The sequence below is a fragment of the Amphiura filiformis genome, chromosome 18, assembly GCF_039555335.1.
Source record: "Amphiura filiformis chromosome 18, Afil_fr2py, whole genome shotgun sequence".
Lineage (NCBI taxonomy): Eukaryota > Metazoa > Echinodermata > Ophiuroidea > Amphilepidida > Amphiuridae > Amphiura > Amphiura filiformis.
The window spans coordinates 30873623-30886846 of NC_092645.1; the positions used below are offsets into that span (position 1 = coordinate 30873623).

Here is a 13224-nt window from a genome sequence, read left to right on the forward strand (position 1 = left end):
ACATTTCTCTCTAAATGTGTTATAATATATTAATGCTCTGCGTGCTAGCCATAGGCTTCAAAATAAAGATAAATTGAGATATGAATTTCCTCAAAATATCAAGAGCTATCTTAAGAACCACTGAACCAATACTAGGCTAGTTTGTACTCATTATATAATGCATTTTTATCCTGATTCCAAATTTGTTCATGAAAATTCAAATTTCTGAAATTTTAGAATTTTGAAAAAAAATCTGAAATTTTTGAATTAAACAATTGAATATATGAATACAAAAGCCACCCAAGTCCATACTTTGGCCAAATTGAGTTAAGCATGGGAAATTGTTGCTATACATAGGTCTGTCATATGTTTGAAAGAACAACTCAAATTCATCCTCTGTGTCTATTGAGCATGTGAAAAATAGCCAGTATGTGTAAAAGTAACACATTCATTGCTAGCGAGTGACTTTTGAAAAAAAAAATTGGTTTAATAAAGGAAAGTGTGTGGTTTATATTACATGGCAGAATGCTTATCAACATTATACATACCTGTGTGCTTTATTTTGTATTATCTTACTAGTGGTAATCTCATTCTAATATTGTTGTCTTTGTATATGATTCAAAAAACCACCCAAGTCCAAAATTTAAAATGAACCCCACGAAGTCCCTGAAATACTAATCGTCATACCTAATACAGGTTAATCCACTCATTTGCACGTAAAACTTACCATATTGACCAGGTAAATCTAACTGCAGGAATTAAAATGATACACAGGTTTTTCTCTCAAAATCACTTCCCATGGACTTGGGTGGCTTTTGTATTCATGTATTCAATTATTGAAAATTGACGTCTGCAGTCGACACCCGCATGGAGATAGTTTAAAAATATCTCTGCACATCTTTTACGGTACCTTTGTGCTAAGTTTTATTTTGTTTTAAAATATCACTGCACATCTCGTATCGCCTTTTCGCAGGGTTATAACACTCCTTTTAAAAGAAAATTCGCTGTTTCAACACCGCTACAATATTTCTTGATACGTTTATAGCTTTTTAAAACAAATTTAAAAACTTTTTTAAAAAGTTCAACAAACACGTAATTTTCAACAAGTGGTTTCTCTTCAAAACAAATTTCTTAAAAGTGCAATATCCGAAGTACCGGCATACTTTCCTTCATTGACTAAATTCTCCCATCCTCCCACCCGTTTCCTTTATCCTGTCCAGTCAAATTTCCTGTTCCCTTCGCCTTCCTGTTCTCCCCTCTAACCATATCACTTTCCTCCGTAAACATCGACCAGCTCTCTGTAATCGTATACGGCGAAGATTTTCAGATAAATAATCAAGACTTCAGAAAATCGACATTACCATACACTTGGAATACTTTGCCTTTAAAACAACACAATTTTTCAAACGTAGATAATCTCCATAAACTATAATAAGTTTACTATTATAGGTCCCTATACATATACTGTGGCATGTTTATATTAAAGAAAATTTATATAAACTCGACAATTTTGTCCCTTTTCTCTCCAAATGGGACGACGTTCTCAGCAAACGGACTTAAGATACAACTAAACAACCATGTTACAAACGGTGTTTGAACCATACAAGACCCATACAAATATATATTTTGTTGCGTTCCTTTTTGGGAACACCCATCCATCGGCGAAGGGTGAACGACTCGACCATGTTAACGATACAGATTTTAAAGAAACTTGCTTATGGGTTATGGCGTATTCAAATTTATACAAAATCGCTACGTTAGATTCTACGATAAAAACTGGTTACGTAGTGCTTTAGTAGTATGAAGAATCACGACTTGATATGCATGATATTGAAAGCCGCGTGCGAGCCACCTACCCTTAATGGCGTAAATGACTAACCGAGTCATTGCTGTCAATTTTAATCAAGCCCATCTTTCCCTAAAACCGTTTGTGATACTAGAGCTACCCTTACCGGCATATAGCTACTTCAGGCGAATTTACTCCGTGATTAATTTCCTCCCAGGCCTGGGTCGCCTACCTGATGCTGCTGCGTTGGTTTATGTTGCTCTTTACAACGCCAATAATACAAAAATATGTGTGTATACAGTTGCTAAATTCAGAGTATTTTCCGCGAAAAATCGTGTAGATATTAAGATTCATATAATATAGGTATAAAGCACTGTATTGTAATACATTTTGGTGCTATTTTCTGTGAAAAGTTATATTAAATTTGACATTCTCAATGTTTGTACTTCTAACTTTATAGAAGACATAATTGTCTGCTACTTACGTGGCGGGTTACTTGCATGTGGTTGCAGACGACAGCTTCAATCTGTTATTTAAAAAAATAAACGAAAATGTGTGAATTTTTATATTTTAGGCACAATGGTACTGATCATGCTGATTGTAATGACTTTTGCGATAAGTTTAATTTAATTTAATTTTTATTTTTTTATTTTTTCATACTTTGAACTTCAGAATCACAATAATTTAATAAACGTCTGCAATTTCCATGGAGGGTCATCTGCAGACGACAATGTGGTTGCAGACGGCAATGTGGCTGCAGACTGCAATGTGGTTGCATACGACAATGTGATTGCAGACGGCAATGTGATTGCAGACGACAATGTGATTGCAGACGGCAATGTGATTGCAGACGACAATGTGATTGCAGACGACAATGTGATTGCAGACAACAATGTGATTGCAGACGACAATGTGGTTGCAGACGACAATGTGATTGCAGACGGCAATGTGATTGCAGACGACAATGTGGTTGCAGACGACAATGTGATTGCAGACGGCAATGTGGTTGCAGACGACAATGTGGTTGCAGACGACAATGTGGTTGCAGACGACAATGTGGTTGCAGACGACAATGTGGTTGCAGACGACAATGTGGTTGCAGACGACAATGTGGTTGCAGACGACAATATCAATCTTATTTCACTTTTACAAGCTTCTTCGTACATAAATATCGGTACACTGTCTCTGTATTTGGTTAGGTCAAATTTAGAGCCTAAAAAGAGTTTAAAAAATACGCGACCATCAAAGGCAAGAAGCTGACCCAAGAACTGCTAGACCAATATTTATATAATACGGTTACAACTTACAACTGCACACTAAATTTCGGCGACCATCTTCGTAATATATTAAAAGGAGGAACAGGTGATTCTGCTCGAGACTGACGGAACCCAGGACCTTAGGTTTACGAGATCTGAGTTTTAACTTTAACGGAGGCTTCATAATTTGGCAGACTGGAAATTCGAAAAATAAAACTAAAGCCTCCGGGTTTTTTTCGAGTTTTTTTTCTTCATTAATGTAATACCTTGGAAATTCAAATTCTAGTGTTTGGACGTGTCTACATAAACTCGAGTTCGTCAGAAGGTTACAAAAAAACCCATCTAAATCTAAATAACGAAAATGCAATTTGAAATGTGTTTTGGATCCGTACCTCGCTATGAATTGACAACAAAATTGACGCGGAGTATTGTGGATTTCTCGCTACGAATTGACATCAACCAGACGTACAGGGCATTGCTATATAATAGCTCATATTTGTCTATGAGTGAAATACCGTCATTTGGGACGGTAAGTAATATTGGTCTGCTCTGTGTACGTCTGAATGTAGACCATTATTATTGTATGTGGATAGGTGGAACATATCATTTGGCATGTTTGCCAAGGTTATGCCAGGTTATGTTCTTTGAATGTCTACCATAGAAATATTTGGCTTCAGATAAATTACTTGGTAAGGATAGATGACAGTGATAGAAAAGTTGATAACACGCGAGTACAGAAACGTATCGCAAAAGGCTCTTCCGATCCCGCGGCACTCAATATTGAGCATTATGTGCAATCCTTAAGGTTAGCAACTAGTTAAAACCTGTTGTGATTTGGTAGTTCACAGCATCTTGCGAATGGTTCTAGAGTTATGTTGTAAAGAGGGCTGAAACAAGAACACTTTTGTAAAACGTACATAACTCATTCACAACAACAATAAATCAAGCAAATTTTCAAAGTATTAAATAATTTGAAGAATGAACATTTGCAAAACATCTAAGTGTTATTTTTAAATAATATATTGATTTAAATAATGAAAATCGAATTTGTATTGGCTACTTCGACCAACAATACGTCGGTACCCTTAAGACATCCAGATATTAAAATGGTCAATTTTACTTTTTAGACCAAAAAATAAATATTTTGTTTTGATACATTTCTTTCGAAGATGAATGAAACAGAAACGAAAGAAATAAAAAAACAATTGTTTGACAGCATAATGGGCTATTCCATTTCAAATCCTCACTAACCCTGTGGAAGACTTTGGAAATATCTTCCACAGGGGGAGTATGAATTTCAAATGGAATGAAAACAGCAGCTCCATTTGAAACTAACCCTTCCTCAGTGAAAGATTCAGGTTGAATCTTTCTCAGACGGTGTATGAAATTCAAATGGAGCTACTAATTTGTTCATTCCATTTGAAATTCATACTCCCTCTGTGAAAGATATTCCCAATATCTTCCACATGGTAGTGTGGATTTTAAATGGAATAGCCCAATTTGTTCGCCCCAATGATCGCTTTGTTTCAAATTGACCTCTCAAATATATCACTTTTCTGTGCATATACTCGGATGCCCTTTGCAGAACACAGGTCGGATGCCCTTTGCAGAACACGGGTCCATAAAATTTTACAATTTGTCAAATAATTCTAAAATTGTATATTTTTAGGACATAGTAATTAAACATGCACTAAAACAGACCTGATCTACAGCAGTGGCGTAGCGTCATAGGGGCACGTGCCCCATCGATTGCAAAATTTAGAAAAATGGTCAAAAACGGCTTGTTTCCCCCAATCAGAACCGGTGCCCCCAATCATGTTCGGTGCCCCCGCCCCCCCCCCACCCCCACCCCCAATATGATGACCCACGCTACACCACTGCAGATCAGTGAGCTCAAATAAGCATTGTATTATTTCGGTGTTTCACAAAACCTTTTTATTTCTGATTTTGATTTTTGGGAAATCACTTATGAAATATCTTAAAACTGCATGTACATAGAGCGCGATCGACCTTGACACATGACGACTGAATAACCGTTCTAGTCGAGCGTAAACAACAAAACAAATTATATACACTAGCTAAACATGGTAAAAATCAACAATACGACGCGTTATATAATTTCAATAGTGAGGTAATTTACATTGAAAAAGGAATTCACTAAAATATGGTATTCATGGTAGCAGTTTATCTTCATCATGATGCAGTCATGTCTACAGTAGAATTCAATTCGACCTTTGCAGGGCTTAAACCCCATTAAAAGCTATTAAACCAAGATAACACTCATTGAAAACAGCTAAACTGATTAAATCATATCTTCTCTGGTTAAATACACACAACATATGTGTCTGCTTTACACGTACAATGGAGCAATGAGCTGGGATTTTACTTTCAGTTGGGTGAACGATCATAAAGCGAGCGCTAGAGAACAATTGTGTGTGGTCTTTGTTTACGAAATGAGACAATACGTGCTTATTGTTAACCAGCGTTCTTGAAATGAGAAACATGGTGGTTTGCAGACTTAACACGGTTTGGAAATAATTTCTTCATATTTTTTGGTGTTATCTGTCGTTTACATATCCTTCCTATAAAACACCAAAGTACGCATATTTCCAAACATCTAAATTAGCTAAAAATTTAGGACATGTTACAAAACTATATTGTCTAGAATTTTAGAAGAGTACTTTTAATATTAGCCGGTTATTTTTCACACAGCGACGTTAACTAGGCAATGTACTATTACCTATAACATTAACTAAAACACCAAAGTACGCATATTTCCAAACATCTAAATTAGCTAAAAATTTAGGACATGTTACAAAACTATATTTTCTAGAACTTTAGAAGAGTACTTTTAATATTGGCCGGTTATTTTTCACACAGCGACGTTAACTAGGCATATCCCCATACTTTTAACGTAGGCTATTTGTAGAGGTCACGCGTCAATGGGAAAGAGCACTGTGTATTTTGTATAGGAAAACGGACAGTAACTGCAGTATGTAAGATAACACGTTATTATGGTTATTAACTTCAAAAAATGGCTATATTTTAGCACGATATTCTAACAAAAGGTTTATATTGAACAACAAATCTGAACTGCCCGTGTTGACAAGACAATCTACTGAAGAAAATGTAAACATTTGAAAACTCGATGCCAAAATTTAACATCCGTACGTAAAATAGCATAAAGAATTATTTTGCTATCTTCAGTAGATAGCACAGTTTTAAGTGTCTCGTTTTGTGTTTAGAAGATTGCGAAAAATCTGGATTATTTCTATCTTCAGTAGATAGCAGTGTTTGTTTATTTGAAATGTACATAAACACTTTAAAAGTGACTGGCAAAACAAAAATCGAATATTTAGTACATATACAATGCATTACACATATTACCATCAGTAAAGAGCTAAAATAACTATTTTGCAATTTTTGTGTTCAGTGGATAGCGCAGAATCCGGATTACTGCTATCTTCAGTAGACAGCGTGACAGCAATATTTGTTTATCTTGAAATGCAACTTTATAATTGACTAGCAAAATCGAATATTTAGTATATATACAATGCATATTTACATGAACACGATGTTAAATTGTGACAATTACTATCGTCAAAGAAAACAATATTTTAATGTATTTTTTAAATCATTGATTGGTATTCAATTAACCTTTACTCCCTTGCCAAGAAACCAAATTGGGCTATTCCTGTTGAAATCCGTACACCCCCTATGGGAGACATGACCTTTATCTTCCACACAGGGAGCAAGACTTTCAAATGGGGTTACCTGAATGGGTGACTCTGTTTGAAATCCATACCCCCTGTGTGTGAGATTAAGGCCATGTCTTCCACAGGGGATGTATGTATTCAAATTGAAGAGCCCATTGGATACACTAACTCAGGTGCCTATACCCTCTACTAGATCATTGCAAAAATGATTAATACTCTGCGTGCTAGCCATAGGTTTCAACATAAAAATTCTCTCAAAATATTAAGAGCTATCTTAAGAACCACTAAACCAATACTAGGCTTGTTTGTACTCATTTTAATGCATTTTTCATCCTGATTCCAAATATGTTCATGAAAATTTGTAATTCTGAAATTTTTGAAATCAACAAATAATTGAAACTTGTCGTCATACAGTCGACACCCGCATGGAGATAGTTAAGAATTCGTAGTTGCAATTATTGTTATAAAGAGAACGCGCAATCAATCACAATGTAATTTGTATACGTCGTTATCGCAAGACAAACTGAGATTCAGCTCTGTGAAAAAAGAACATGTAGATATCAATCGTGAATAATGGACGTTTGATTGTTTTAAACATGATTTTTAAATGCATCATAAAGTTTTCATTCAAAATAACACTCGTATTAAAGTTTTCATTCAAAATAACACTCACTATTAAAAGGGCATTTCGTGATCCACAGCATCACCCCCCCCCCCCCCACTTTTCAGTCAAAAACAATTTGAGATTTTTATATCACTGGAAACTCTGGCTACATAATGTTTATATACAAACAAAAATTCTTGCAGATTAATTCGTTTAGCAAAGATATCGTAAAATTTGAATTTCGTTCTGGTGCACCAGAACGAAATTACAAAACATTGTCTATGGAGCAGTGTAATACACATAAGGCCAAGTAAAATAAAAAACATTTTTCACGTCCGGGTTTTTGAAAAAAAGGAGGAGGAGGGGCCTTTTAATTTTTTATCGCAGAATCGATGTAAATACCCATATTTAGAGCTGTTTTATCGTGCACAATAATGCCTGGAAAAAGGAGGAGGCCTCTTTTTATTTGTTGTTCTGAGAGGTAGGCCCCTCTAATGATCTCAAAACCTCCCCAAATTGTTTCTTGTATATTAGGAAGGCTATAGAAAGCATCTCAACTTCCTAGACATAATTTTTGAAAAGTTACAACTGAATTTCAAAAAATAAAAATATAATTGAAGCAACCTCCAAAAAGGAAACGGGAGGGGACGTGAAACATTTTTATTTTTTTATTTGGCCTAATCATGCATAACTCGCAAACGCAAAATCGGAATCAACTGAAATTTTGGGAATCAGCTTTTTTCGTGGATATCTACTGAAAAATGCCATAAAAAGAGAATGCTAGGATCACGAAATACTCCTTTATATGGGGGGGGGGAGTAATTAAAAAAACCTTTGCCCACTGTAGGTAGAGGAAAAACTCCCCCACCCAACTAAACTCCTCAAATAAAAAGTTTAGAAACTTTCATTTTTGACAGGAAAGACAAATGTTTGTATTGATATGAAACAATATGGAAATAGATTTAAAATATTTCTGATATACCAGTAGCCGTTTTGGAAAGTTTCCAAACTTTTTTGCTGAGTTTATACTTAAAATTTTGCAGCAAAAAACATGCCCGACCCAAACTCCCGTGCACCCCTCGAAATATAAGTGAAGGTTTGACATCGTAAGGCCCACAAGGGGTCAACCGTTCATGGCAGCATTACATCTCTCGTACATAGGAAAACAGTGTTGTTTCATACAGTTAACCCAGTACATTTATTTTTTACTTCAATTATATAGTTCAGGTAAAGTTGAACTTAAAAGATGATTGCATGCTTCAACTGCGTGTCGAAAAGTACTTCACCGACTTCACACATCATTAGTGAAGTATAATACGCAATTTTCTGCGCCAATAGATCGCCAAAATTGAAAGAAAAAAAAGTGTGGACACATGCATTAAATGTAGAAAATTTCTAAATTACTTTGGGCTTTTTTCGTCTTGTTGTTCTTTCTTTCTTTTTCGACTATTATTACTGAATGAATTCTGTCCTGGTGTATAGCCATAATTATGGTTGAAAACTAATACAAATAATAATTTTGGACAGCTGCAGAAATTAATTTCATTTTTATAGTCCGATATTTTAAAAATCAGGGCGCCTCTGCTCATATATATCGAACAATGCAATATTAAAATAGATGAAGTCATAAGGCTGCAATCACATAGAAGTATACGGTATACGGTATTCGCTATACGAAATACGCTCATTCGATCAGGCCGAGTTCACATAGGAGTATACTTTGTGAACTCAGCCTGATCGAATGAGCGTATTTCGTATAGCGAATACCGTATACCGTATACTTCTATGTGATCGCAGTCTAAAGTCTGAGACTGTTTATATGGTTGTGATTTTATTATCATTGTATATAAGTTTACGACAAAATAAGGAGAGAGTATTATTATCACGAAAATACAAAGTAACACAATCATTGTGACTTCGCTCTATACACAGCACGAACATCAGTATCAAAAATGCTGTGAATCTTCTTTTGGTCATTTTGTGCATGTGGACTTTGATATTCGGTTGAAATAATTGTGAAATAAAGTGACCCGAGAAGATTCACAGCATTTTTGATACTGATGTTCGTGCTGTCGAAGTCATAATCAAACAGAAGTGTTATTATAACACAAAAACACATAAATATTTTGTTAACTTGTGTTCAATAACAAATGAACATTTTCATGTGTTCAAAGTGTTAATAATAGCGTTGAAATGTTTAAAAATGTGTTAAAATATTAACACAAGTGTTCATGCAAGTGCGGTATAGTGTTTAGTATCTGTTACTATAACGACTCGACTATATGAATACTTGGGATTTGCAGTGTATTATAACAAGTTAATATAACAGTGAAGGTTGGTAAAAAGACATCCCGGAAAGAAATGACAATTTACAAGTTTACAGAAGCCAGTATTCATATATCATTCGCAAAAAATGTAAATATTCTAAAAACGCAATTAAATGTCTGAATACTCTGCAACTAAATAGCCTAACTCTTATCAAAATACCATTGTTCTATCAGAAATACAACCACGCAATGTAATGAAGTGAATTAAACGAGCACTCTAAATCGCTTACTTTGACGATAATATGTTCTGGTAGCAAATTATTTCAAGTGCTGTGTCTGTGGAAAAATATCAATGTACATTTTAAATCAAATTCATAGTTGGATTTGTAAATTAATTTTGAAAGCAATTTATTAGCCCCAAGCTATGATCAATCCCTAGCTACAAGTTCAACCCAATCAGACGGTAATTTTACTGGTTTAAAATTGCGTATGTTTACCGCGACATAAGGGCGATCAAACCAATGATGCTCTGAATCCAGAATGACGTGGATCAGTGCTGAATATCTCATGTGCTGACCCAAAATTAACGCTACAGGTCAGTGTAAATATTAGGAAGAAAAACGGGAAATAGGCCATTTACAAATTGTGCGTCTCTGCGAAGACTTGAATTTGATCCGAATCTAGGCAATTCAGGAGAGAGTGTATCCAAAAGCGCTCAGTAGGCTGCCCAATTTTGGACATATTTAACCCCTTAGAAATTTAATGTCAAGTGCATGCAAGAATTTTTTTTAATTTGGCAAAAATGTTAGAACTTCATATTTTACAGACCATTCGAGTTCAACATGTAAAATGCATTCAAATGAGCAAACATACCTAGTATATGGGTCAGCGGTTCTTAAAATAAAAAATAGTTTGTTAACTTTTTAAAGTAGAAAACCCCAAACCTGGTGAAAGTATGTAAGTGCGTACTACGTAACACAGTTTACTCACGTTTTATTTTTTGTTACTTTCTTAATGCTCTGCGTGCTAACCATAGGCTTCAACATAGATAGTCTAAAGTTTTGAGATATTTTCTCAAAATATCACGACCTATTTTAAGAACCACTGAATCAATACTAGGCTTGTTTGTACTCATTTTAATGCATTTGTCGTGCTGATTCCAAATATGGTCATGAAAATTTACAATTCTGAGAAATTTTAATTAAAAAAATATAGAAACTTGTCGTCTGCAGTCGACACCCACGTGTAGAGAGCTTAATGGAACAGAGTCGGCATTTAATAAAGAGTCTAAATATTAACGGAACGTGCAATACATTCCAACGACTTGTATTAAATCATGTAAAAGTGAACATCGATGATAACCTGTATGTTACATTATGTATATTGCGTAACCAAGTTCCAATGACGGGCGACCAGGTTAAATTGTGTGTGCCTTTCAAAACACTAATGTCTTATATCTCCTCTAAAAAAGAGTAGTTTTCTGTTGATGTAATGTGGTATTATTCCAATAAACAACATTACTGAAGTACAGCTTGGCTTGCTGAAGCTATGCCATGGTTATGGTACATGGTGCAAATTATGTGAGGTCAACAACTAGGATCCAGTTTTCTGCTTGTTCGACTTCTTTGCTCGTGAATAATGCACTGCGAATTTTAAAAAACTTCTTTTGTATACTTTGATCAAGATAAAGTCAACCCCGATATTCTGCGCTCACGTGATTATGTAACAAACTGAAATCTACAAGTTTTAAATTTCTAACAAAGGGTACAGACAAAGGTATCGGTAATAAAGGTTTGTTTTGGGCGGGTGCAAAATCAGTGTTGCTACAGTTTGTCAACTTTGAAGTACAAAGTAAGGTACGCACATTTTGCGTAAGCGTATCGTGCGTCGCGTATTAAGACGCTCATGCAGTTGTGTGCGCCCAGCAGTGTGTTAATTCCTTTTGACATTACGGCGCGCAGAAACTGCGTAATATACTGCGTACTTTACTTCGTTCTTCAAAGTGGACAAACTGCAGCACCCCGTCTATATCAATTACCACCCTTCACCACTTTAGTGTTAATGTCACGGTTCCCCATTCGGTTGTCGAAAATATGGCGCGAACATTCTTCTCGCTCAATTTTGAAAGATCTCCATCGACCACAGCATCGCGTATTTTCCAGACCAAGAAGAGTTCAATAAATCCAGCATGATTTTATAGTTCTCCATATCAAGAAGAAACATAGATGTACCGTGGCCTCCCCAGGCATGACAGGTAAAATCCATGCTACAAGAAACTTCAACTCTACACACTTAATCCTAGTTATACTCTAGATAGCTGAGTCCACAGTCCATACCAGGTGCCCAGCAAACACAAAAACGTTTTAAAAACGTTTTAAATAAGTTATATTTTGGCTTGTGGTTTAGGTAAAAACGTTTTAATAACATTAAAATGTCGGGTTATATAAAGGTCACGATAACATTTTAAAACGTTCTGTATGAAAACACACTACAACAATATTTTTTAATGTTTTAAAAAAATGTTATTGTAAACTACTTTTGCAAACATTTTTGCCAAATATTGTGTCAATACTTAAATAACATTATGTTAAAATATTTGAACCCAGCAAACACAGAAATGTTCTTAAAATGTTTTTTTCAAAACCTTTTAATAACATTCAAATGTCGGGTAATAAAAGGTCATGAAAACGTTTTTAAAACGTTATTGAAAATATTTTGGGCAAACATTTTTCGCAAAATATTTTTCAACCATAAAAATAAGATTTTGTTTAGAATGTTTTGTACCAAGTTTTCAAGAATGTTTTTGGAATGTTATTAAAACGTATTTATACCCTTTATATAATCCGACATAATGCGACATTTAAACGTTTTCTGTAAAACATTTTTGTTTGCTGAGCAGTAGATTATCAAAAATGTTTTTTGTATGGGCGTAGCCATAGGCGGAGAGCCATACTTTAATTTTGTTTTGCAATATTTGTTCGCACGTTTAAGGGGTTATCTAGCCACTGTGTAGATTGAAAGTTGCAGGGTATATAGTATGTAAGCGAATGAAGAAGTAGATAGATTTTCTATAATAATATGTGTTCAGGAGAGGAGATATTTAACAAAAACAAAAACACCCAAGTCCGTCAAATGCACGAATAAGAATACGTGTATACGATAGGCCTATGCACCATTGTGCATGATTGTGGAATTGCCGCAGCTGATTAGAGTCGTTCATTTCGTGCGGTACCTGATTAGAGTCGTTCATTTCGCGCAGTAAATAGCGGGCAATGGGTGTATTTTTGTTTGCTTTTGTGTTACTTTTTGAAACGCTCATTTGTTTGCACAGACCTAGTCTCCTACACATCCAATTTATGTCGGGCGATCCGAACAAACATCGTGATAGCCACATACAGTCTGGCCCGAGGCACAGACTATCAAGTGTTTGTTTAGGCTACCAGTGACTTTCAATCAAATCGATACAGTAGTACAAACATGCTATATACAGGGTGTCCCTGAAAGAACTGTATCGTCGGAAACTTAATTGTTTGGGTATTTTAACGACACAACTAAACAAAACTAAATACTTGGTGCGGTTGACAATTTGACAAAAAGACGAAATATTAAGATTAGA

At 35.1% G+C, this 13224-nt stretch overlaps 1 protein-coding gene across 1 annotated transcript in view; it reads right to left on the minus strand.

Moving 5' to 3' along the window:
* Positions 1–13224, minus strand: part of LOC140139093 (scavenger receptor cysteine-rich domain superfamily protein-like) — a 298566-nt gene that overhangs the window by 240260 nt on the left and 45082 nt on the right. The window contains exon 2 of the mRNA XM_072160874.1: positions 2250–2291. The gene's annotated coding sequence lies outside the window, so the exon portion shown is untranslated. The remainder of the gene's footprint in view (positions 1–2249; positions 2292–13224) is intronic.